The 24,459-nt window shown below is 47.1% G+C and overlaps 1 protein-coding gene across 4 annotated transcripts in view; it reads left to right on the top strand.

Annotated features, from left to right (window-relative positions):
* Positions 1-219: 219 nt before the first annotated feature.
* ZHX2 (zinc fingers and homeoboxes 2) overlaps positions 220-24,459 on the top strand; it is a 75,773-nt gene continuing 51,533 nt past the window's right edge. For 2 of the 4 annotated variants that reach the window (XM_061447789.1, XM_061447787.1), the window contains exon 1: positions 220-850. The gene's annotated coding sequence lies outside the window, so the exon portion shown is untranslated. Of the gene's footprint in view, positions 851-1,711; positions 1,829-24,459 lie in introns of those variants that run through there. The other 2 variants (XM_061447788.1, XM_061447786.1) reach the window with 2 other exon arrangements.

Genomic DNA, 24,459 nt, shown 5'->3' with positions numbered 1-24,459 from the left:
CCCTTCCTAACAGCTAAGAGGAAAAGTGAGTGGAAATCTCGGAGCTGGTGGCAGCTAGGAAAGAATCTATTCTGTTATCAAATACTTGCAGAAATTGTACTCAGTCAGGCAGTCAAAAACACGCCTACTCAGATAAGGGTATCCCTGCACAGAAATCTTTTGACACTGCTTTGACATATTTACGTTCTTCCGCGATTATTCAGTTGCAGTAACTTAGAGCTCCTCTGCTGACACTCTCCTACCAGCCAGTCCCCATCCCTCCTAGGGGAAGGGGAACAAAACGTTGCCCAAAGAAGTTATCCAGGTGGGTTAAGGTCCGCAGCCCGGCTTTGACTGCACGCTAGTGATCCGGGGCAAAGCGAGAGCAAGTGGAGGTTCAAAGCCTTTGGAGCTTTAACTGTACAATTAAGAGATTGATTTAATGCGCCCTAATCAAAGACACCGCATGGCAGATAGCACCCCTGAAGTTACGGTGAGATTATGCTACTCGTAAATCCTATTAGCCTGGACTTGTTGGAAGATCTGCTATCTAGAAGCAAGATACAATCGGTAAATTATTTATTTTAATTAATTCATTGAAGCAAAGAGAAAATAGCCTGGGTCCTATATGTCTACATCTCTTTGGCAGACAGGCAAAGAGGTGCAAGAGTTCAGCGACAGTTTTAAATGGGGGAAAGGATTCCTTCGACGCAGCAGAGGAGCAGAGATTGCAGCAGCAGCATCCCTCGGAAATACACACCACCTTCTGCAAAGCAATAAAACACCCATCGCCTGAAGCCCACCAAAACCGGATGGCTTGGAAAACCTCCATCACAAGCCGAGGATGAAGAAATGCCTCCTACCTCCCCAGGTAACCTGCCCCGCTTCGGAGGGGTGGCAGCCCCAGGGAGGCGGCACAGCGTCCTCCAGCATCTCATCGCCGTCCCGACAGTGGGGGTCCACACCCCGCCTTCCGTCTTTTTAACGGGGCTCTAACCCTGCCGTCCCGATAGTGGCGATCCAGCCGGGGTCCAGCCCCCGCCGTCCCGATAGCAGGACGCTAAGATGGGGGTCCTATCCTCACGTCCTACGACGAAGGTGTAGCCTCTCCCATCCCCACACGGAGCGGTCCGTCCCACGCCATCCGGACAGAGAGTACTTCCCCCACCCCCTACACCGAGCAGCCGTACCGCGCCCCCCCTGCCCCCCCGCTCCCACCACGACCCCCGGCTCAGCCCGGCTGGTCGTGCAATGGGGACGGGGTGCGACGGGGACCTGCGATGGCATCGGCCGGGTCGGGCACGGGCAGGGGGTGTCACACACGGAGGGTGCAGCTCGGGGGCGGGGGGTGTTCAAGGGGTGCGTGTAAACCCGTCCGCGCGGAGCCGGAGGACGAGAGGCCGGAGCCGGGAAGGGAGAGCGGGGGGGGGGGCACAGCCCCGCTCGCAACTTTCCGCCGTGCCGAGGGACCCCGGCGGCCGCGCCGGCGGTGGTATCGTATGCAAATACGCACGCTGACGTCAGAGATCATGTGGGTTTTGGCGTAGATCCCCACCGATCGAGGGCTCTTTTTTTTTATTATTTTTCCTTTTTTTTTTCTTTTTTTTTTTAAATATTTTCCGTTTTCTCCCCGTTTTTTTTTTAAATTTTATTTCCTTCTTTTCCCGTGCGCAGCGCGCGTGGCGGTGCGCGCGTGTTCCCCCCCCCCCCCCCCCCGCGTTGCGCGCGGCGCGGCGGGGGCGCGGGGTCCCGCGGGCTGGCGCGGCGGCGCGCGGAGGGGCGCGGAGCGGCGCGCGGAGCCCCGGTGCCGCTCCGCACGGGACTGTCGGTGCCGCCGCCCTGGGCGCAGGTAGGAAAACTTCCCAAGCTGATTTCTCCCTTCTCACGCCCCCCCCTCCTTTAACCCCCCGCTTCCCCCGGCGGCCCCGGCCCCGCACACGGGCGCTCGCCGGCGCTCCAGCCCCGGCCGCTCGCACCCAACTTTTCCTCCCGCACAAACTGTCCGGTTCTCGGGACTCCGGCGGCGACCGGGAGAGGGGGAAGCGGGGGGAACCGCTGAGGGTGGGAGCCGGGAGGGTTGTTCGGGTGGCCTCTTAATGGTTTATTGCTATATGTTTAATTTTTCGGCATGCCGCCTCCTCCCCCCCCCCCGCCCTCCTCCCCGCTCCCCGCCGCTCCCGATCGCAAGTTTGGGTGAAGAGGGGGAGGTAGCAGGAGGAGGAAGGGGAGGGGGGGTGAAACATGTCTACGTTTGTCTGTGTCGACATCAGCAACACAAAATATGGCGTCCGCTTTCGACAGGGCGTTACGTAGAGGCGAGCTGGGCGATTTTGTCAGTGCGGGCTCTAAACCGGAGCCGCCGGTTCCCGCGGGGGGGGAACACACGGACGCGGCGGCCCGGGGGTGCCGCAGGCGCGGGAGGGGCCCCGCCGCCACGCGTGGCTCAGCGGCCGCACTTGGCAGCGGTTCCTCCTGCTTTAATTTGTGATTATGTTTTTCCTCTCCGCCCCCTTTCCTCTCCCTCCCGCCCCCCCCCCCCCCGCCCCGAACCTCCCCGCTACCGGTTCCCCCGTGACGCCGTGGCCGGGCTCGGGGGCTGCTGGCGGGGGTTGCGGGGAGCTGCGGGCGGGTGGCACCGCGGCGGGGCAGAGCCGGGCTCCCCGCTCCGCCTCCCCCCTTCACCCCCCCAGCGCCTTCCTGTGGCGTTTTATTTCTCCGGGATGGGGAGGCTGGGGAAACTCGGCCCGTGGCGCGCTGCATCCACTTTTATTGGTGAGGAGGGGTGACTTTCCTTTTGTTTTAGCTGTTTTCCAAAAGCATCACGCAACCGTCTCCTTTTTTTCCTTCCTTCTGTCCCTCTGGGATGAGGGAGATAGCAAAAGACGCAGATTTTTCTCCCCTCTTTGCTAGGTATAAAACTTGGAGTTAGGATATGCCTGCCTGACTTCGGGCTATCCTTCTGCCCGGCTTTTCCCTGAGCCCTTTAGTTCAGTTTGCGCGTGGGAATTCCTCCCGAGGGATAGACAGCCTGGAAGAGGACATGACCCTGATTTCCCCGCCCCTTGGGCTGCCCAGGCACCTCTCCGATGGTGATGCCCATCCTCTTGGGGCAGGTGCTTCTAAACCATGGGACCTTGTGAGGGCCCTGCTGGGCAGGGAGAAACTCGGCAAAAGTTTGGCGTTGGAAGTTGGAAAGCAGAAAGGGAAAATGCGTCCAAAGAAGTAGGAATGGGAGGGAAGAGAAGGACTTGGTGTGTGGGAAGGTGAGTTGGTGATGGGGGTCTGCACCCCTGCCAGCAGGTCCTGAGGCAGCAGTGAGGGGAGCAGCAGACAAGGGTGCTGAGTGAACCAGGGGTGCCTTGTGAGGCAGCACCTCTGGCACCACGGGGGATCTCCCTCAGCAATGCCAGGGGTGGAGTGAAAGGCTGTCAGCTAGGCAAAACTGCTCTTTCATGTTAGATCTTCTTTTGTCCCACAGATGTCAAGATCCAAGTTCAGTAAGGGATTTTAGCACATCCTTTAGTGGAGCAATGACAGTCATCCCAGCAAAAAGAAAACCTTTCAAAATTGGGGCTGAAAACTAAAATGTCAAATGTCTCAATGTAATTCCTTTACAGCAAATGATGGTAAATCTTTACCACTCTCTGCTTCACCATCCAGCTCACCTACAAATAGTCCACATGTAGTTGGTCAGTTAGTTGTCTTTTGTTGTTTGGTTTTGGTTTTAAACTTAGAGCAGGGTTTGTCTCTCCTGGCCCTAGCTGGGATGGTTGTGAAGGTGCAGGTGTGACCAGCAGGGTCTGATGTCTCTTGCATGCAGCCGTATGGGAATGACATGTGGAGTAGCACTGCTGTGTGCTGCCGTGGTTTTACTAGACCAGTAGAGGAGTAATTTTGCTGTTTAAGAGGTATCTGTGACTGAAGTGCTTTGCCAGTGTAATGTATCCCTGTCCTGCTGAAGCCTTTCTCATGTAGATGTGGCTTCAGTCTCTTGTATGAACCCTGCAGCTCTTTGAAACACAGAATTGCAAATTGATCTCTGGGTCAGGGAAAACAAGGTACTGGCCAACAGTCAGGGAGAATATAAATGCTAAAAAGCAACAGCACTTTTAAAGTTGTTGTCTGGTCCTTTAGGAGCCGTGTTTATCCCCTTCCAGGCTTCTGCAGAATGAATGGTAGAAAGCTGTGCTGTGTTCATCCTCTCTTCTCGTACCCATGATTAACTTGGTGCTGGAAAGCACTTATGGATGTGTATAGCTCAGTTATCAGCCCAAAGCCTGTCTGATTACTCACCTTCGTGAAATGACATTTGTCTTGCCTGCCCACCCCAGAAATTCTCCTGTCAATGCTTTGTCCCACAGGAAGTATTTGCTGTCGGTGTTTAAAAGGTGTGTGCTCCTTCCAACCACTGTCTCTCAAAGTGCCACTTTCTTTGTCTTTTACCTTAGTTACAATCAGTAATTTCTAAACAGTGTCTGTAAAACCAATAATCCATTGTATGAGACAGCCCAAGTTGGCAGCATCATGTTTGGTTCTTTTCTGTTAGAGAGGGGGAGGTTTATTGAGTTTTTATTAAAAGTCAAAAAAGAAAGCTGACATTCGATATAGCAAAGCTACTGCTTCTCACATTTTCAAAACACTTTCAAACTGCTGCAGGCTGGAGTGAGAACACAGCAGGGTTTGCTCATCCTCATACAAGATGAAGATTTAATGCCAGGCATGACATCACTGTATTTGCATGTGCGACATTTTTGGGTTTTATTCCTTTTAGCTTTGCTCTAACTCAGATGATCCTCAGCAATATTATTTGGAGTCTGTCTGATTGGGATGTTTTGACCCATGTCTAATTTTCAAGTGTGGCCACTTAAGGAGTGAAAGCATCCACTGAAAATAAATCTAAATAGTATTTTGATCATAATTTGTTTAGAAATGGACAGTGTCACTTGGGACACTGAGATTTTACTGTGGCTGTCAGGTTGCCATGAAGCTGCATTCGCTTTTTAGGTGGAGAAAGTGTAATTGTAGCTTTGACTTTCTTTCAGGTGCAAGGGTAGTCCAGCAAGTGTGTTGCTTTCCCTAAAAGTTATTGCAGGCTGAAGTTTGCCATGTGCACATCTGCATGATAGTATCTGTTCCTGTTGAAAGTAAGTAATAAACAAAAGTTGGCGTTAAAATAATCTATGAAGGCTTTAACTTAAAGCCATTAAAGTAATTGCTACCCCTTTGTCAAGGTGTGTTTACCTGTGTCGCTTAGCTGGAACTAACATTTGAGGTGTTTGTTTTATCAAGCCCTCAAAAATAGGTAGGTCTGCAGTTCGCTGGGTGTCACGATTCAGTTCAGTCCCAGGGCACAGTAACTTTGGGTTGATTTCTGAAAAGGCCAGAAAAGCTGTTGATTTCCATAATGTTGCAACTACTTTTCAAGCAGGGCAGTGTTTGAGAGTTAGGTTTGCAAACGTGCATCAGAATGGTAATGAAGTGAGTCAGGCCCTTGGAAGATGAAAGGACAAGAGCTCAATTCCAGCCTTCCCATCCGGAGGCAGTTCAGAAACCACCGACCCAGCCCTCCCTCCTCCATAGCACCTTTGCAAGTCAGAAAGGTTGTTTGAGTGTTTTGCTTTTATAAAGATGCACTTGGGGTTGTTTCAAGAAACGCTGTGGGTTTGGATATAAGACAATGCCCTTGGCAAGCTTTCCTCTGAACCAAGAGGCAAAATGTGCGTCTGAAGTGAAAACTGGATTATCCTTAAGCTGAGTTTACCTAAAATGGCCAGCGTGGTGAGTCTGCTGGTGAAACCAGGAGATCCGGTCACGCTGAGGGAGATGTGTGAAGTGGCTTTGTGAATTTAGCAGTGAAGAAGCCTCAGATGGGTGGGTTTTGTTACTGAGCAGGGAGAGAATGACACAGGCAAGCAAAGGGGGTTTTGGCATTGATAACCAGGAGGGGACTTTAAAGGAGTCCTCCTGGGGTGGGGGTTATTCTGGTAGCTGAGGACATGGGTTGTGGTGCAACATGCTCTTGAGTTCGTGGATGAGATGAATGTGCCCAAACTGCCTGCAGCAAGTGATGCCCCAGGCAGGGCTGGCCATGGGAAGGCTCATGTCGATGCTTGGTGGAGGGCAGCATTTGGATCTGGAGGGCTGACGGAGAAGGGATGAAGGGCTGGAAAGCAAATGGAGAAGAAAGTGATCTGTAACACCAGCGTGGTTAGAAATCACACATTGGGACCTAGGTGGGACACGAACAACAGGGATTTCAGTGAGTTTTGACAACCTTTTGTGGATCAGCCCAATGTGCAGGGTACGCACTGGTGTGCTGGGTGGTGAAAGCAGGGCACATGCAAGGAATTTGGTGTCACTCGGGCAGCAAGTTTCCCCAGCTGCATCTACTGTTTATAGCCTGTTCAGGTTGTGGCCCCTGGGCAGATTTCCAGCAGGGACCTACCTGATCTAGCAAAGCAAAGCCTGCTCATCACTTGCTTGCGTCTCAAATTAACTTTTGCACACATTTTGGGAGGAAATTGCAGATCCCCCACCCAGCCATAGACTACAGGTTAAGCAGGTCCGTGATCAGGGCTCACCCTTGGGCTCAGTTGTCATCCACACCATTCACAAGCTCTGAAGTGATGTGGGTCTTCTCTGTCTCCTGCTGCCCTTCATCTCATAGCCACGAAAAGGTTGCTGGCTGCCCAACCCCCAGGGGTCTGGCTTAAAGGGCAGCAGCAGCATCCATAGGATCATAGAACCATAGAAGGGTTTAGGTTGAAAAGGACCTTTAAAGATCATTTAATCCAACATCCCCTGCAACAGGCAGCATCTTTTGCTCAGAGCCCCGTCCAGCCTGACCTTGAGCACTGCCAGTGATGGAGCATCCACAGCTTCACTGAGCAACCTGTTGCAGTGTCTCACCACCCTCATTGTAAAAAATTTCTTATGTCCAATCCCTCTTTCAGTTTAAAACCATTGCCCCTCATCCCGCTGCTACAGGCTTTGGCAAAAAGTGAGCATGGATATATTTCGGACTACTTGCTGTCTCATTACACTGGATACCCAGATCCTAGGAGTGCACGAGCACTTTGGTGTGGTCAGCATCCCACAACCACACCAAAAGCTTGCTCCTTGGGTGAATTTGCTGGTTGTAGTTTTATCGTCCCAGCCCTGCCTGATGAGTTTGATAAGTGACACTAGCAAAATACGTGCTTTTGCTCATGGGTTTTGCCAGCACAGCTGCATCAGTGACATATCCTGCCCTGGGCTGATAGAACCGCATGGTAAGCGTTAGTGGTACAGACCTGACATGAGACATTCCCATGCAGAGATGTCTGCTGTCGTGTGCTTGCTCAGCTCTTGATGTCTGCACATCAACACTTCTTCCTGGGAAACTGTTTTTACTGCTTGAGTTAAGCCCAAGTTAAGCCCAGTCCTCCCTGCAGGAGCTTGCATTGGGGCTCTGAGGCACAGGAGCGGGTGCACCCTGGACCAAGCAGAAGTGTCTGTGCACGTCACAGAGTTCCCTCCAGACCAGTGTTATCTAATTTCCCAGATCTCCCACTTGAGAGACTCCTTCAGAGCCTAAAATTCATCTCCTCTCCTGGAAAAATGTGTCAAAGCTGAAAACCAAAGTTATTTCCCTTGTGGTACTCCACTCACTGTTCCCTTAGCTATGAGTTTGCATGGAAACAATCTCAGTGAGAACCAACCCTCTGCTTCTGTCCCTTCTTTCTCAAGTGATATATAGATATGTATTAGTATTGGTTTTTAACTTGCAGTATTTTGGTGATGTGATTTATGGTGGGGTCCCAAGTTGGCACCAAGAGAGGGGACGATTAACTTCATGCGAGCAGTGGGAGGGGTGGGACAGGAGCTTCTCTCACTGGTTTCTGTGCCCCATTATGGGCCTGAAATCTTAGTTTTCCTTCCATTCCCCCCCCCCCCCCCCCCCTTCTTCCTGTCCTGCCCTTATTTCTCCTCTTAAATACTAAATATTTTTCTTGAACTCACAACCTCAAATTACCTGTCAATTTTGGCTTCTCTTTTGTCCTAAATTGTCTGTTGTTCCCACAATGTTCTAGTCAGTGTTAAAACTGCAGTATTTCACTGGTTGGAGCTTAAAACAAGCAAACAAACAAAGCTCCAAACACCAACGGAAAGAGATTCTCTGGCTTGTTTGCAGTCAGTGATCATAACTAAGGCAGCCTCAAGTTCAGGGTTATTTAACCTAATGTCCAGTCAGATGAGTGGAGGAGGAAGTCCTGTGAGCAAAGCTGTATAGGGAAAAATATGTTTCCATTTTAAACAGAATCTCATTGTTTGTGTTTGTTTGGTTGATGGTTTTTTAAATAGCAGCCAAAAGAAACAGGTTCTGAGCTGTTCCTTAAAGGCACCATCAGGTGGGTTTAATAAAATGCCAATGTTTCTCAAGAATTCCATGCTCCTTCCCTTGCCTCTGATGTACGTGTTCTGTTTTCTCACTCTTCAAGCTTTGGACTTCTTATATATATCCCAACCTAATTTGGTGCTTATTAGTTTCAGTTATTTCATGTTACACTCACTTGGATAGCAGAAGTGGGAAAATGCTTGTTATTGTCAAAAATCTCATCTGAAAGAAGAAAATCCAAGAGTAAACAGCTGGAGGTAGTAAGTTCTGTTGGATTTCACAGAGCCCTGGGACAGAGGCCCCAGGAAGTGATGCGGGGAGGTTCTGGATCCTCTCAGGCCGAGGGAAGCCGGTACAAAGCAGACAGTGCCAGCATCGCCGAGCTTTGCTGGCGGAGCGCTGCTGATTCACCCTCGCAAGAAATAAAGGAAAGTCCTGATGATTCTGGCCTGAAGTGTTTTTGAGGAGATGCCTTCCCCGCCTCTCTTCCTGCCTCCCACCTCTAAAGCAAATATGTTTTGTTGTGGGGTTGTTTTTTTTTCAGCATCCTCTTCAGCACGAACTGTCAGGCACCACAGGGAGTTTTTCCTTGTCTTTTGTCTCTCTAGAAACTGATTTATTTAAATGATATGCTGGGAGCACATTGCTGTTAACAGGCTTCGGTGCTTGTCATCTTCCTGGGCTTCGGTATATTTTACTTGAAAACTGTGGAAGATGGGGTTATCCCAGAGGATCGCAGTTCCCCCGAACCTGAAGCTTTTCTGCATTTTTCCAACTAGACTTTCCTTCCCAGCCTTCTGAGAAGAGCGGTGTTGGATCACATCTCTTTATTTCCATATGACTGAAAGGCGAGGAAGTTGTTTGAATGCTTGCCTCCCTCCTGGGGAGAGTGCTTAGCTGCCTGGCTGGGTATCCGTGTGGCTGTCGCTACTCCCACCCTTGGGATCACTGCACCAACACCCTCCTTTTCTTCAGCAAAAGGTGATTACAGAGTTCTTTATCACTCGTTTATTTCCTTGTCACTGTCTGGCATCCCCATGGCATCTCTTGCAGCCTGTCACAGTTATGGTGCTTCCTTTCATTGCCGTCATGTCATGCTTGGTACCAGGAGGAGTCATGACCTCGCAGTTGCACATTTTTGGGATCTGTTTCTCATCACTCAAGACTCGGCAGCCAGGTATTTTTGAGAGCCAAAAGCCCTTTTACCTGATTCTTAGCCTAAGAAACAGATCTCCCTAGCCTGTGTTCAGGTACAGGCACCTTGCCAGGAAGATGTGTTACCATTTTGAGGGTTAGGTTTCATTTTCTTTGAGAAGCCAGCAGTGATAAGATGCTGACAAAGCCTCATATGAGGTGTTTGAACCAGGGCAGGTTTGTTGGAATGCTGCACATGAGAGATGGCGAATGCAGCAGTCTCCAGTGCAGTTGTGCCAGGATGCTGGGTACAGGGGATGGTGGCCACTGAGGACCTGCAGGATTTTGCCCGATGAGTAGGAAGTTTCCACGTGCAAATGGTGATGAGTAAATCCAGAGGAAACTGCTGCCTTAGGAAGCCTTAACCTTCCTCCATCTGCCTGGGATTCTCCAGCATCATTAAGGAAGGAATAAGTTTTGAAGCAATTGGAGTGACAAGGAAGAACGATATGTTTGGAGGGAACTGTGTTCTTAATTTCTGTTAACTTGGCAGCTTCTCTTTCTTTAGACTTGGAGCATCCTCAGCTTTGCTGTTGCTAAAGCAGTTTTTACAGGATGCCCCTCCACTGCAATGCTACTGGCATCTCATCTGACTGCCTTCGAGGAGATGAGGTGGCTTGAAAAATGCTGTTGGAGGCAAATACAAGTTTCAAAATCTGCAGTTAATCAGATACAGGTTAAAAAAAGTTATCTCTCTGAAGTATTTTGCTTACAAGCCTAAATATTCTTAAAGTGCCTTAAATTCTGTTTGCTTCTTCTGTTATCCTGGATCTTAGCCTTATCTATAAGTACCTTATTTTCATGTCTTACCTCATTTTTACATGTTTACTCTTTGTGTGGTGGTCCGGGAGAGCATGCAAATACGCAGTGTGTGTCTGAGCCAGAAGAGGAGTGATACGACATATGGCAGAAAGATCTCATACACTGGGATGATCTTAGCTCCAGCCCCATCTCTTCTCCATCAGCAGATCAGAGCACCAAGCTGGTAGATTTAAAGTATTCTGCGCTCCTTTCTGTTCGCTCTGCCCTTGTTTCATGGTGAGCACCAGTTTAGGAGGAAGCACGTTTTTGAGAGCATGGTTTGCATTTTTAACTTCTTTTCCGTACCCTCTTCCTTCCCCTCTTCTCTCACCTGCCTGTTCCCACTATGCCATCACTTCAAAGGGCTCAGTCCGCATCCCAGCAGGGAGCCTGCCACAGCAGGGTGCTTGCAGGGCAGGGAAGGCTCCTTTCCATCCACAAGGAAAGAGCTTTGTGCTTGATGGAATGAGGGACCTGCTTTGAAATGTGCTGTTACATGTGAATCACCCCCTGAAAAGTGTGTCAGGTACTTTGCAAGGAGGATATTGGGTATTTAACATTAGCACTGCTGCATCCAGAAATTGGTAGTGATGTATGCAATGTGCAGTACTGTATGGCAGAGAATTTGTGGCTGTTTGCCAGATGCTTTACTTACAGAAGGTAGCAGGATGGGGATTATTATCACCCCTTCTCTGCCACGCTTTCACCCTTCCTTTTAGATGTCTTGTATGCAACAGTGTGAGGTGTAGTTTGCTGCATTTGGTGTATTTGTACAGGAAAGCTGAATTCCTCCCTGAGCCTTCTCTCTGTATTGATTTCTGCAGCCAAGGTTAGAATTTGATCACATTTTTCAGTTAGCTGCCTTGGACTCAATGCATCCTTTCCTATTTGCCTCTCCCTGGCAGGAGCAGTGCCTCGGTAGATGAAGCTCTCACAGGATTGCTCAAAATCGCTCGTGTTTTTATCAAAGTGTTTTTGTTATTTTACTTTAATTGTTAACCTGGCTGCATTTTGTTCGTGTCTCTGTAGGGATGGAGGGTTTATTTGCTCCTTCTCACTCTTGCTCTGATTGAATCTCAGGGTGGAGGCTGCTACCAAGTGTCGCAAGGTCACTGTTGCTTTGGGTTTGGTTTGTGCATCTTACAGAAGAGTTCCTGCACTGAACTTATGGCACAGATCAGCCAGGAGACACTTCTGCTCAAATTCATGATTGCTGGCCTTCACAGCAGTGGCGTTGCCACCCTGTATTCTTGGTCTTTTACAACCTACAGATACTCATCTTGAAACACTTCACCTTTCACTGGTGCCACTTGGCTTGGTTGGGGTTGCCGCTTGATTAGTTTTTGGCTAGCACATGAATGGCACTTGTCCCTTTGATGTGTTTAAAAAGCAGTGAAAAATAAGTACTCAGGAATTTGGAAGCAGCAAGTTTAGCACACAGTTAGTACTGAAACTTTTACAATGTAGAGAAAAGAGGAAGAAAAATATCAAGAATTTTTTTTTTTCCTTTTTTAAATGAAACGGCAGCGAATGGGAATCTGATTAAGACGCATTTGAAGATGAGTAGGGGTATTTTAATCATTAACCTTTTTTTACTTGTCTGTGGTTTTGAAATATCTGTTCTTAAATCATGTAAAATAAATGGTATGAGGGTTAGGAACAGCCCAATGCACATCTGGGTTTGTCAGGGTTCTTCATATGTGAAGTTACATCTTTAATGTGATTTAAATAGTTCAGTAGTAATAGTAATAGTCTTTAAATCAAGACTTATAGCAACTTTAAGATGTTCCACACTTAAAGCATGAAGGAATGTGACATGCTATGGGTTTTAAAAGGAAGCACTATACATTCATTCCTAATTATGTACTTTATTAAGTCCCAAGTAGTTGTTGTGGGTTTTTTTTTCCAAGGCATGTTGGGCAAAGTATATCTTTTTATCAAATGATAAAATAATTACTTGAAATTTAACATAGTAAACTGATTTTATAGGTCTTAATACAGTGAGGATCTGTTAAGGTCACCTTTGATCTGCATTGAAAACAGGCAGGCACAGTCTTGTTTGAGGGCAAGCAAAGCCAAGGGCCACTTCTGTTAAAAATCAGAACACATCATTCCAGGATTGTTGGCAGATGAGCAGTGGAAGCTTGTTGGAAGCCCACTGTTCAGGTGAGTGTAGGGTGTTGGTAGGGAAGTTTTTTGTCTCTTCAGTGAGTGCCTGCAGATGGATTAGGCAAGTCATAGTTAATTATTGAACAAAGGGCCTGGTGCACAGTTGCCTTTGACTCTTGGCTCTGTTTAACATCTGTGTTTTGAAGGGTGGAATTAAGACTGCAACTCTGAAATTAAACTTTTCGTTTCCTTTTCTTCTTCCTGAAGAAAGCAGAGCTCTTGAGCATTATAGCCCTAGCAGCTGAAGTGCAAACTTCTGCACTCTGTGCTAAGGACACTTACATAAAAGCGAGATATTCAGATTGCTTCCAAACCCCGCTCAGTTCATGGGCTTGCTGTTGAAAAAGATGGGTCTGTGATGTCCCTATTCACCTGGAGGTCTTCAGGGAGTATCTTTGCTACCAATCCTTGCTTTTTGTGCAGACCCCTATCAGCTGTTGAGCAGAAGAAGCTTCACATGTGACAAGCCAGATGTGATGTGACCTGAAGTCCAGGAGACTGATTATTCCTGAGGCCAGTGGAACTGATGTAAAACACTTTCCAGTGTTTGACTCATGAGATTGAATTCTTGCATATGCTTGAAGAGGGGTCAGACTAACCCCTCTCCACTTTATGGCCTGGTGATGGAGATCTCTCCTACACACCCTGTCTGTTTTCATGAGACTGGTAGGAAGTTACTGCCTTCAAGATTTTCACGTCTGTCAAATGACAATCATTAGCCAGCAAATTAAAAGAACTGTAGTGCTGGGATTGATAGACCCACATGAACATGGAAGCAGCCGGAAACCAATGTCACAAATCCCTTAACAATCAGTGATGCTGGGAGGGATAAAAAGAAGGAAATGGAGTTTGGCAACGACTAAACTTTTGCCCAGTTCTTCTTGTCACCCCCTTTCGTTTTGCCCCTGCCCGGGCTGTAGCACTGGAGTTGCTCCTAGCAGCCTGACTGGCAGGTAGCAGCCTCTTGGTGCCCTTCCTGAGTAAAGCTCCCAGCAAGTGAAGGTACCAAGAGGTGATGTGCTTTCCTGGCTGCACACATACAGGCAAGGTGATGTCAATTCAGAGGTATGATAGAGTAAGTACAGCAAACACCTTTTCACCGCAGTTTTCGCTTCATGTGAAGCTGAAATCACAGGAGCTGTTCTTTGAAGTTGGCTGCCTAATTGCATTGTGAATTTGGCTTTCAGGGTGCAGCTTTGAACAAGCAGCTTTTAAAAGGCCCAACAACCCCACTCTTTTTATTGGCATAAATGACTACATGCATTGCGTGGTCCTGCCCAAGTAAGTGTTTGGGACGTTGCAGTAGTATTTAAGACGCAGCACTGAGGCCTCTGAATTCTTGCAGATGTGCCCATAGCATCGGGACAGTTGGTGCAGACCCTGTGCAGCAGTCTCCATAACTCCTGGGTGACAGCAGCAGGGCTGGGGGCTTGAGGCCAATTCTGCTGAAGGCCCTGTGATCAGCTCCTGGGTCTTGCCATGATGGGGAGGGTTTGATAAAAGGATCAAGCCATTCCTTCACATTATCGCATTGTAGTGAATGGGCGAACACTGCTGTTCTCGTCTTGCCTTTACCTCTGAGATCACCAGCAGCTGCTTCATTAACTATTAATGGCCTGCTCATTAATGCTGTAAAAGGCTAGGACCAATCTTGCAAATTTTCTGGACTTCTTCCCCTGAAATATTTATGACTTGCTCGCTGTGCAAAAGGGCAGGAGCAACAGCAGAGAACATGCCTCCAAGTTTTGTTGAGCATTATTAAAGAGCTCATGAATATGAAGAAGCTGCCAGATTCTCTCTTTTGTTTTGGCTTTCTGAGCTTGTGCTGCATGTCTGGCTGTAGGGGTTGAGCAGGCTGGTGGTTTGGTGAAGCATCAGTGGCTCAGTTGGTCCCTTGATAAGCTGTTACTGCAGGCAACCCTCTGTAACGTGTCAGATTCATAACGAGACTAACTATTCTAGTGTCTGGTCTTCTGTCTTCTTAGCAGAGCCTTGGCTGCTTTACTGATGATTCATAGTTCCTGTAGTGCTTTCCTTTGCGTTGTGCTCTACAAGCACCAAGGTGTAAATGATACCTCCAGGGGAGGTTTTATTACTCTTGTTTAATAGGTGGGGAAACTGAAGCACAGAAGTTGAACAGCTTGCCTGGAGCTGAGCAATGAGAAGCCTGCAGAGGATGGAAGTGGTTTTGCCCAAAACTGTAATGTTACTTTTGATTAGTCTGGTTAATGTGAAAGAGGGGGACACTCACCAAGCCTCATCTAAAGACATTGATACAAGTCGTTCCTGTCCCATCGCAAACAGAGCTCCTGCATGATCGCAGAGAGGAGCACTGAGTGGCACTTTCCCTTGGAAGGTGCCGGTTGTTTTAGCTCCCTCCAGTACCAAGAAGCATCAGGGAAGCTATTTTTCCCCTCCATCCAGATTTTGGAGAGAAAATTGTGTTCTTCCCATCACTTTCATCTACAGCAATAAAGATTCTGTCCACTAAATCCCAACTGTAGTTCAGCTTGTGGTGCACCAGGCAGATTAAAATCTATATTTCTTCCCCACAGCCATCTGCAGAGCAAAAACCAGTGTAAATACATGTGGAAGGCTTTCCTCTATAAAGTAGGGGTATATGCTTTAAAGAGAACAGGTACGACCTCAGGAGTGAGGACTAGTCTGTACAGAGTTAAATGTCTTTTCCATATGCTTTTAGAGTAACAAGGCTCCTGTGTGTTTGGAAGATGCAGGGTGTGTCAGGAATGACCCTCCTTTAATACTGCTTGAGCTTCTGGGCTTGCAGGTAGCACCGGAGTGGAGCCAGGCAGCAAAATAGATCCATATCAGAAACATTTGCTGGTACAACTTTCTCATTATTTCTTACAGAGTGTGAATATTTTATCCCACATTGAATCAAATCACAAGGACTGCTTGGTTTCTCTCCTGGAGCCATTCCTTGCAGCTGATGGAGCAAAGTTACGGTGTATCCAGGATAGAATTTGTTCTGGCCTTCACCGAAACAGCGTTTAAGGGTTTATCTTAACAGCTTCATTTCAGACTGCTAGGACAAGGGGAAGGAAGAGCCTGCTCAGGTAGCCCGGTAGTAGCCACAACTTAGAAAATGGTCATATTGTGCCGTGTATGATTGCAGCAGGCCCTGGTGGGACTGCGTTAGTACAGTGATCTCCAGGAGCATCCCGGCAGTGTGCTGAATGCCATCTGGTTTTGCCCTCAAAACTAGCGTGTCTCTAGGGAAGACTTCTGGGGCTCTGCTGCTGCAAGAATAGCATCCAGATCTTGAGCAACCCTTGCCACTCTTTGTTGAAGCAATTCAATAGCTTCAGTACCCATCTACCCAGGAAATGGGTAGATGCAGGAGTTGAGTCCCTGTCCCTTGGCTCTTCCAGAGACAGCTGCAGTGGAGGCTGCAGAGCACATCATTAATTATTAGTTACCAGTGGTGCTGGTACCTCTCCATCTGCAGAGCTGCTCTCTTCCTCATGGAAGATCTGCCCCCTCATCCCATGAAGCACCATGTAAGTTTTAGGAGCCCTTTCCTCACTTCTTCCTTGGCAGTTAGTAGGAGTCTGCCCAAACAGACCCTGTTTTTCCTCTCTGAGTTTGGGGTTGAATCACAGGTGAGGAATGTTGGAAAATGTCTGTTCCTGAGCAGAGGGCAGACCAGTGTAATTCAAAATATTGGGGGCTGTGTCTATCTCTGCTAAAGGCATCAATGGTCAAGCATCAATGATGTGAGAAAATACAGTGATAAATAACATTTTTAGTAAGGTCACTGTATTCCACAAAATAACTGGAAGAGGGAGGGGTTCTGTATAGAAACATGAGAGTTTGGTTCCTTGGTGTCATAACGTAACCTAAAAGAGCTGCTGGCAGGAGAGAAGTTCCAGATGTGTCTTCTGTATTCTGCTCAGCTGCAGACTACGTTTCCAAGGAAAAAGCATGTCTGTTCGCAGTCTTGGGCAGATTCCTGATTTCAACACGTTTGGTCTGAGGACAGGACCGTGCTTTGGAGAACGCTGCAATTCATTATTCGTTTTCCTTTCCTGCCAGTGTAGTCATGTCTTGTCAAGATAAAAATGATTGCTCACATTTATGAATACTGGTTTCTAAAATCTAGCCTTCAAAATGATGTCTTGGCATGGAAGTGATCAGTGAGGTGTCAGTACTTCACAGGGACTTGTGGGTCTCCAGCATTCATGGTAGAAACCAAGCTGCATCTTGTGTCCTTAAGGGCGGAGGTAACCAGGTTTGGAAGTATAGCTTACATTTTCATGTACTTTTAAATTGGTGGGTACTCCAGCCAACAGCCACTTTGGTTCACGGTAAATTCTGACTCAGGAAAATGTGATCTAAGCCTAAAATTAAGAAGAAGAAAGGGCAAAACCAGCCTTATAGTTCATGGGTAGAAATGGGGGGAACAGGACAGCCAGCCAAATAAAACTGCTCTCGGATGAGTCTGGGATGAAGCTGTCCTGCAAGACTTGCTAACCTTGGACTTTTCAGAAGAATTTAATTGTTCTTTGGGATGTGTTATTTTCTCATTTTTGCCATTGATGCTGTTTATTTGTATTGTGCTTGCTTTGGCTTAAGGAGTGCAAATTTGCCTTGCAACTGTCATGCTTGCATAATTGGGTCCATCCACACTAACATGATGTGATGGGGACCAAAACAGCACTCATCTAGAGTTTGCATATCAATGAAAACTGTCCTGTTGGGCTTCTTATAAAACCATTTCTTACAGGGCATCAGCATCTTAACTTGCTTGACAACATGTGATGGTTGCCACCTCCAGTGGACTGAGCAGCTCTGTATGGAAAGGTTCAAAGGCTGGATTTTGTGTTACGTGGGTTGTCGTGTATGCTGGGAAGTTAGCTTGCATCGCCCCTTCTTCTGAAAATAGCTTGGGGTTAAGCCATGCCTACACTACAGAGTTCTGCCAGCAAAGCTGTACTGGCCAGGAAGTGTGAAGAGGTGTGATTCCTGAGCCACACAGCCATGCTGGCACAGCCCTGAGGCACAGAGGCACGGTGTACATACGCTGGGGAATCCACCCTTTGTCCAGCCTGCTGGGCTCTTGTAGACCAGAGCTTTGCTGCTAGAGCCCTATCTGCCGTGTAGCATTTCAACAAGGTTACATGGGTGTTCCTCTGCTGCTGGAGTGCTTCTGGGTTTGTAGTTCCTGTGAATTTCTAACGGGGTGTTTTCAGATCCTCCTCAAATAAAACAGAGGTGAAAGGCACATTTTAACGTTGCAGGTTCTCATCGTTCCTTTGCAGGGTGGTTTTGATGTTCCCGACGTGCTCCGCAGCGGGGCACGGCAGCTGCTATTCTAGCTCTGTGCCATCTCATGCTGGATAATGTTGCAAGATCCAAAAATAAAAAGTGGAAAAATATGCGGACAGAGGAAACAAGGCGCAAGTTTACCTCTTCAGCAGAGCAACCCCCTTACCTCCTCCTAGCCCAGATTCACCCCCTGAGTCAGAAAAGATGTGTAACTCTGTTGGGTTTTTACCATCTACCCTGTCGTTGCACAGTTAGTTTTAATCCTTGTTTCCCTTCAAGAGCTTATGTTGTTACACTGCTACTACAGGTCCTTTGGAGAAATAACTGCTCCTCTCTTCCGCCCCAGCCTTTTAGTTACACATTTCTTTGCTCGAGAAAAACACAAGGTCATCCCCAGCCTCTGTGGAGAAGCAGGGAAGAGAGCAGTTTGTTGGTGCTTATTTTATCCCACCTCCCTTAAAATGCAAGCACCCGGTACCTGCTTGGATCTTTTGCATCCTAATAGTTGTAATATTAGTAAATAGAAATATTTTAAAATAGTTAGTAAATAGAAATATTGTATTGAAAAGTTTTGTTACAAGAATTAGGTGTAGAAGCACTGAAGAATAAAAATGGTTTATGCAGGATCAGGCAGAGAATTAGAACCTCCTTTTCCATAGCCTGGCTGGCACCATACCCTCTTGTTTCTCCTTTTGCTCTGGTGAACCCTGTCCCTGGGTTATGCATTGCTACCTGAATAGCTTGGCTTCTCAGTACAGTATAGGATACACCAATTTCTGAATGGGTCCCTAAAGATGTGGCAGCTGAGTGTCACAGATGACAACGGATACATTAGACCTGCAAGCCTCTTATTTGTCTGTTTGCTTGTACTTTTAAAGTCACTGCCTTTGGCAAAACCAGTGCAATCATTCAGTCTATTGGAATTGCCCAGTTAAGGCTCTGATCAGATAAAAGTCTTTTGAGATGCAATTATAAACAAGAAAGCATTGAGATGGCCAGCTTTGCCTCCATGAGGAGTGTGGGTTCTGACTTGAAACAAATACACGGCCAAGCTGTGATTTCAACTTGGTTTTCTCCCAGAATAAGAATGGTGTCTCACCTTTTGTAACAGGCTTTCCCCCCAGTGAAACTTGGCATTTTTTCTGCCTGCAAGGGGGAGATGATTTTCCTAGAGCAGGGTCCAGTCAAGATGCAGACATGCTATAGAGGAGCTGAGCCTGAAATGTGACTGATCTGCGGCATTTGCTGTATAGATATATGCGCCAGTTCTCTTCCTAGCTATGGAGAGCAGGGATGCCCAGCTTCCCAGGGTATGAACACTTATGTTTAGCCCATTCCAATAGATCACAGGAGATAGGACCTCAGTGCAGTGTCCTTAATTACATCTGCATTCCCCATTCCTCCTCTTCACACTCACCCTGCAGCCGAGAACTCACCGTTACTGTAGGAATTGATACCGGCTAGCCAGCATTAAAAACCAACACTTGCTATTTTTACCTGTCTGTTGGGGGTTGGTTTTGGAAGCAAAATGCTAAAGGAAAATAAATAAGTCAATAAGCAAAGCACTTAAATGAATGTGCAGCCATTATAACTGATATCAGGGCAAAGGAATGCAAACAGGCCAGTCTGTGGCTTGGTGCCTTTAGCTCCTGTCCCTCTGTTTTGTTTTTAATGTTGAGCACAGGAAGGGGCCAGTGTATGACCATATGCTTACAAAATAGTGGTTACACATCTTCCAAACAATGTTGTCACAGTAATGATATGTCATGTATGTGTCACGTTTTGTCACGCTGTGAATGTACCTCTGTGACTCCAAACCTTACTGTGTTTCCTCCTCCTGTTTTTTGTCAATAGTAATAGCAATTGTTTCCAGGCAATTCTGCATCTATTCTGAAGAAATTGGAAATGTGATTTCACTTCATTCAGTGCCGGTGGGAAATCCATATCCTGGGAAATTTGCAAGGGTATTACAGGGAAAATATTATGCATGTGCTTAAGCTTCATTGATGTTGATCTAGTTAAGTGTGCTCTTAAGCCTTAGGAGCTATTGGCTCTTTCCAAGAGTTGGTCTTAGTGGGGGGTTCTGAAAGAAGGCGGATTGAGCTCCACTTGCAAGGCTGTAAAGGTGGAAGTGCACCTTGAGTGAAGGAATAGTCAGCAGAAGTTGATGCTGATATTGCTGTGAACATTATTTTGGGCATACCTTTTCATTTTCCAGAGATAAGATCCTTCCAGCATGATCCAGAGATTCCTTCAATTTTCGAAAGTTGGTTTTAGTTTTTTTTCCTCCCCTTGTGATTTGTTTTCCCTTAATTTTCTTGTCATGTAGTTGCCTTCGCAGTTTTAAAAAGGTTCTGAAGTTAACACTACTTTGAGGCAGGGATATCTAGGCCAAAGAGGTTCGCACCTCTGGTGTGAGCAAGTTCTTGTGATTTTTGGGGAGGGAGGTCTTGTGGTAAGAACATGGAGGAGCAGGGAATCAAGGCTCCTAGGTCCAGATTTCATCTCTGTGGCTTTCCCTCCTGTGAACCTTTGGCAAATGAGAGATGAATGCAGTCTCCATATAACCGTCTTTAAAATAGATCTCCCTTGGGGAGAGTATGGATTAATTAACATTTCAGAGGCGCTTTGAGTTCCTTTGATAGGTGTTGCAGAAATGCGGAAAGGGTTTTTTTTCTTGCTAGACACGGGCTGTCTAAAGGATGGGTTCTAATGATGTTGGTTTACCTCCTAAGAGCTCTTTTTCAAATAGAAGGCTGTTTAACTTCTTATGTATGGACCAATATGGCATCTTACTGCCAATTTGAACCAAATAAGATATACAGCGTTTGAACCAACACTGGACTTGGTGCTTTCCCATCATGAAAGCTCATGCTGATAATTTGCCAGTAGCCTCAGGGCTCTGATAGTATAGTGTAGCATCTGATAGCTAGATGCTATACTGAACCTAATTTGCATCTGTATTTACATAAATGCTTTAATTAAAATTATGTGCACCAACCTGAGATAGATGAGCAGCGCTGCCTGCTATTTGTTTACATTCCCTGACAATAAAACCCTGCCTTGGCTGCTTCTTGCTGATTGTACAACTTGACAAGGCTATTTGAGGTGCTGACTAGAAACTTGACAGATTTCCAGTTAGGCTCTGCTGTGAACTGAGGAGCAACCTTAAGCTTCCAGGACCAAATTCTGCCTTTATTTTGCAGTAGAGATGATTTGAGCTTCTTGATTCTAGGGGTCAAATTTGGTCTGTGGATGCTCTAGATTTAGGGTAGTTGTATGCAGTCAAGATTTATAGCTTCTTGCAGACAATGTCTGCAGTGTCATGCAAAATGTGAAACCCCGCTGAGAACAGTAGAAAAACATTTTAATACAGCTTCTATCAAGAATAAAATGCCTGATCACTGTGCGTGTCTGAACGGGGCATTACAGAGCTCCTTGTAAGGCAAAGTGCTCTAAATAAAAGGGATTCTGGGGCCTAAGTGGGATCCTGATTGTTTCAGTAGGCTCATGGCTGAGTTTGGATGAAGGCAGTGGAGACTCTGGCTGAGATTTTCGCTTAGACCACACATTCAATATGGAAAATACAAGTATATGAATAAAAATTAAATCCATGCTGTGCAGTTTGCCTTTGGACAGTGGAGAACGTTCTGGTGGATGTTGCTGTGCTGCTTCCCAGTTATTCAGAAGTTGTCCGAAAGTGTTGTGAAGAAAGCCGGTGGCAAAATTATGACCAGTTTCAGAGACCACTTTGAAGATACACAAAGGACAGGGTAAAAAGACCCAAACTACCCTGCCTGGATTTGGAGGGTTGCTCAGCTTTATTTAATTTAAAGTTGTTTATTTAACTTGCTTTATACACAGTACTTCAAAGCCACCGTTCTCTTCACTGAGAGATGGTATGTATGTGGGGAGTTGAACTAGATGACCTCTAAAGGCCCCTTCTTAGGCAAACTCTTCTAGGATTCTGTATACGTGTGAGCATTACCAGTCACTTTCTCCAGTGCTCTCTGACTATATTTGCCTGTAGTAATTTCTGAATTCAGCTTAAGAGAGTCCATTCAGGTTCAACCTATTCAAACATTATCCACTTGCCTGATAGTTCCATTGAAGAGGATGAAGTGCCTCACATATTATGACCTGTCATGGGACGGGTGACCAAAATGGTGACAGACAGGTGACCTGTTCATTGAAGCCCACATGATGGATGGGTGACCTGTTCATTGAAGCCCACATGCAAGAGCACAGGCACAAAACCATGTATATTTGCCGCACAGTGACCTCAATATTTAAATTAGGTGTTAGTAAGCAGCCAAAATGCACATCTGAGGGTGTGGGATGAGTTAGCAGGGTGACCTGGTGGCAATGGGAGCCGGAGCCCAGCCCACTTCCATGGGCATTGCAGCACCATGGCCATCATCCCGGTGCAGAAATGGCAGCCACCAGTGACTGCAGAGGTAATACGCTGCTCAGCACCAGTGCCCAGCCACTGGGGTCTGCTGGGGGTTCATAGCCACTCAGCACTTTGCATTGCTAGGACATGGTGGTTTCAGCTGAGTAATGTGCACAACAAAGCTGGATTTGCAAACTTGCAAAGCTGCAGCCTTAGCTTAAACTGAGGTAACATAAATAAATCCGAGCTATCAGTCTTGCTTTATCTCATCCATAATAAGAAGATGAGCACTTCCCATATTAAATTCATTATGGTGGGGTGATAGTTGAGAGGAGGGTGAGGAAGGCAGCTAAAGGAAAGCAGCCCTTGTTTCCCCCCAGTGTAAAGGAGAGGAGGGGAAAGTACTTGCTGCTTACTCAGTCCTGCTTTTTACAGTCACTAGCTGGAGCAAGGAGGGTGAGTAGGGCTTGGCTTCTCACCACTAATAAGGCATGAACAAATGAAGCAAGTGAATGGAGAGGGCCTGGAATGTGGCACGCAAGGAAAAGAAACATTCCCCAAGGGAAGTCCTGTTAGGATGGGATATGTGTTTGTGTTAAGATCTGCTATGTGGTTGCCTTCCCAGCAGGGAGGTCCATCAGCCGGTTGTCCCTCCACTTTCCCCTCTGCCATCCACGTCACATCTCCCATCAAGGCTGGCACTAGAGCCCAGCCTTGGGAAGGAGCAGGATGGCTGCCAGCAGACAGAAACCTTGGGAATTTGGGGTTCGCAGCCAGTTTCAGTGCTGGTTGAAAGAGGTGTTGGCACCTCTGTTGGTACCAAGTTTGGCTTTCCCAAGGTGATGTCTCAGTGTGTTTTGGGATGGGAGAGCAAGCCAGGGCAGGGGTTCAGCGAGCAGCCCTGCATTTGGAGGTTTCTTTCAAAAATGATTGTGCCTGTTTGATTTCAGATTCACTCCTAATGCTCCAAGTGTAGCAAGAGCTGCGAGCCAGCTTCTCATCAGACTGAGCATATTTTAAGAATTGTGCCATTCGGAGATACCTGGAGATTTGGTCGAGAGAAGCCTGGCCTACTTTTCCGGGGCAGCTAGCACTGAGTTTTCATTTCCCTATTTAACGTGAGCTCCCCTGTCTTATTTTTCAAGGCATTTTCTTGGAAAGGTTGCAAAGCTTCGAGCATCTAGTTAATGCATGGGGGAGGAGAGAAGTTGAGGTGTAATATAGCAACAATTCTTGCAATTCTTGTATATTAAGAACTGCACTTCAGTGGTGGATGGCGTACAGCAGGGTGGGGTGCTTGAAGGAGGGTCGCCTTGAGTGAGGGGACTGCAGTGAGCACAGCTCACTTGTCTGCAGCTCTTTAGTTACAGATGTGCAATGCTGGAGGCAGCATCCAGCAGCCTAGTGCAGGACTGGCACAGTGCCCCTAATGACAGCAAGGCTTAATTGGGTAAAACTGTGGCAAGAAAATGTTTGGCTGTAATCGTTTGCATATCAGAAGTCTGTCAGGCTGGGGGTTTTGTTTGTGTTACACAATGGGTGCAGTGGAAATGATTACTCATCTTTCCATCCCAGCTCTGCAGGCTGGGAAAATGGAATATAAAAAGACTGAGGGATCCTCCTGATGATCCTCTGGATCTCGAGTGTGCCAGATGGGCATCCCAGAGCCAGGAAAGCAATGCGTGGCTTAGTCAGACCCCTCTCAGGTTCTGAATGGGAAGTGCAAATGGCCCCACTCGCTATGTGCTGGGTCCCTGTGTTTGGTCTTGCCAAAGCGGATGCCCGGCTTCCAGCAGAAGTGCGCTTGCTAATCAGGCTCTTGGGCAATGTGTTGTTACTGCCAGCATCACACCACTACCAAAATATGCAAAAGCATCTCTGAAAAGTGAAAGGACTCCTGGAAGCACACTGGAGAGCCGGTTCATTGGCCGTTTTCACCAGAAGTTAATTAGAATTCCCAACTACTTTGGTTTTTTCTGCTGTCATGTGGATTGCAAGCGAATTGTATGAGTTGCTCTTACTACAAACTGTCACCTGTTTGTAGGCATGCTTCTAGAAGTGTCCTTTATCCATTTCCCACCCATGTGTACAGGTGAAGCCGATATGAGACCTTTATGCTGTCTGCAACAAGTCATCTCCTCTGAAGACAGGATCCAGCCCTTTGTCACCCGACACCAGTTCTTATTTATTATTTCTGTTTCAGAGCGCCTCAAGACACACATTGGATTGATGAAACAACGTAAAGCAAAGCTGAAGG

The sequence above is a fragment of the Pezoporus flaviventris genome, unplaced genomic scaffold (genome assembly GCF_033815535.1).
Source record: "Pezoporus flaviventris isolate CSIRO_AGI_PZ_B2104156 unplaced genomic scaffold, CSIRO_AGI_Pfla_v1 ptg000007l, whole genome shotgun sequence".
Taxonomy (NCBI): Eukaryota; Metazoa; Chordata; class Aves; order Psittaciformes; family Psittacidae; genus Pezoporus; species Pezoporus flaviventris.
The sequence above is the reverse complement of the archived record's forward strand: the minus strand, read 5'-3'. Positions and strand labels throughout refer to the sequence as shown.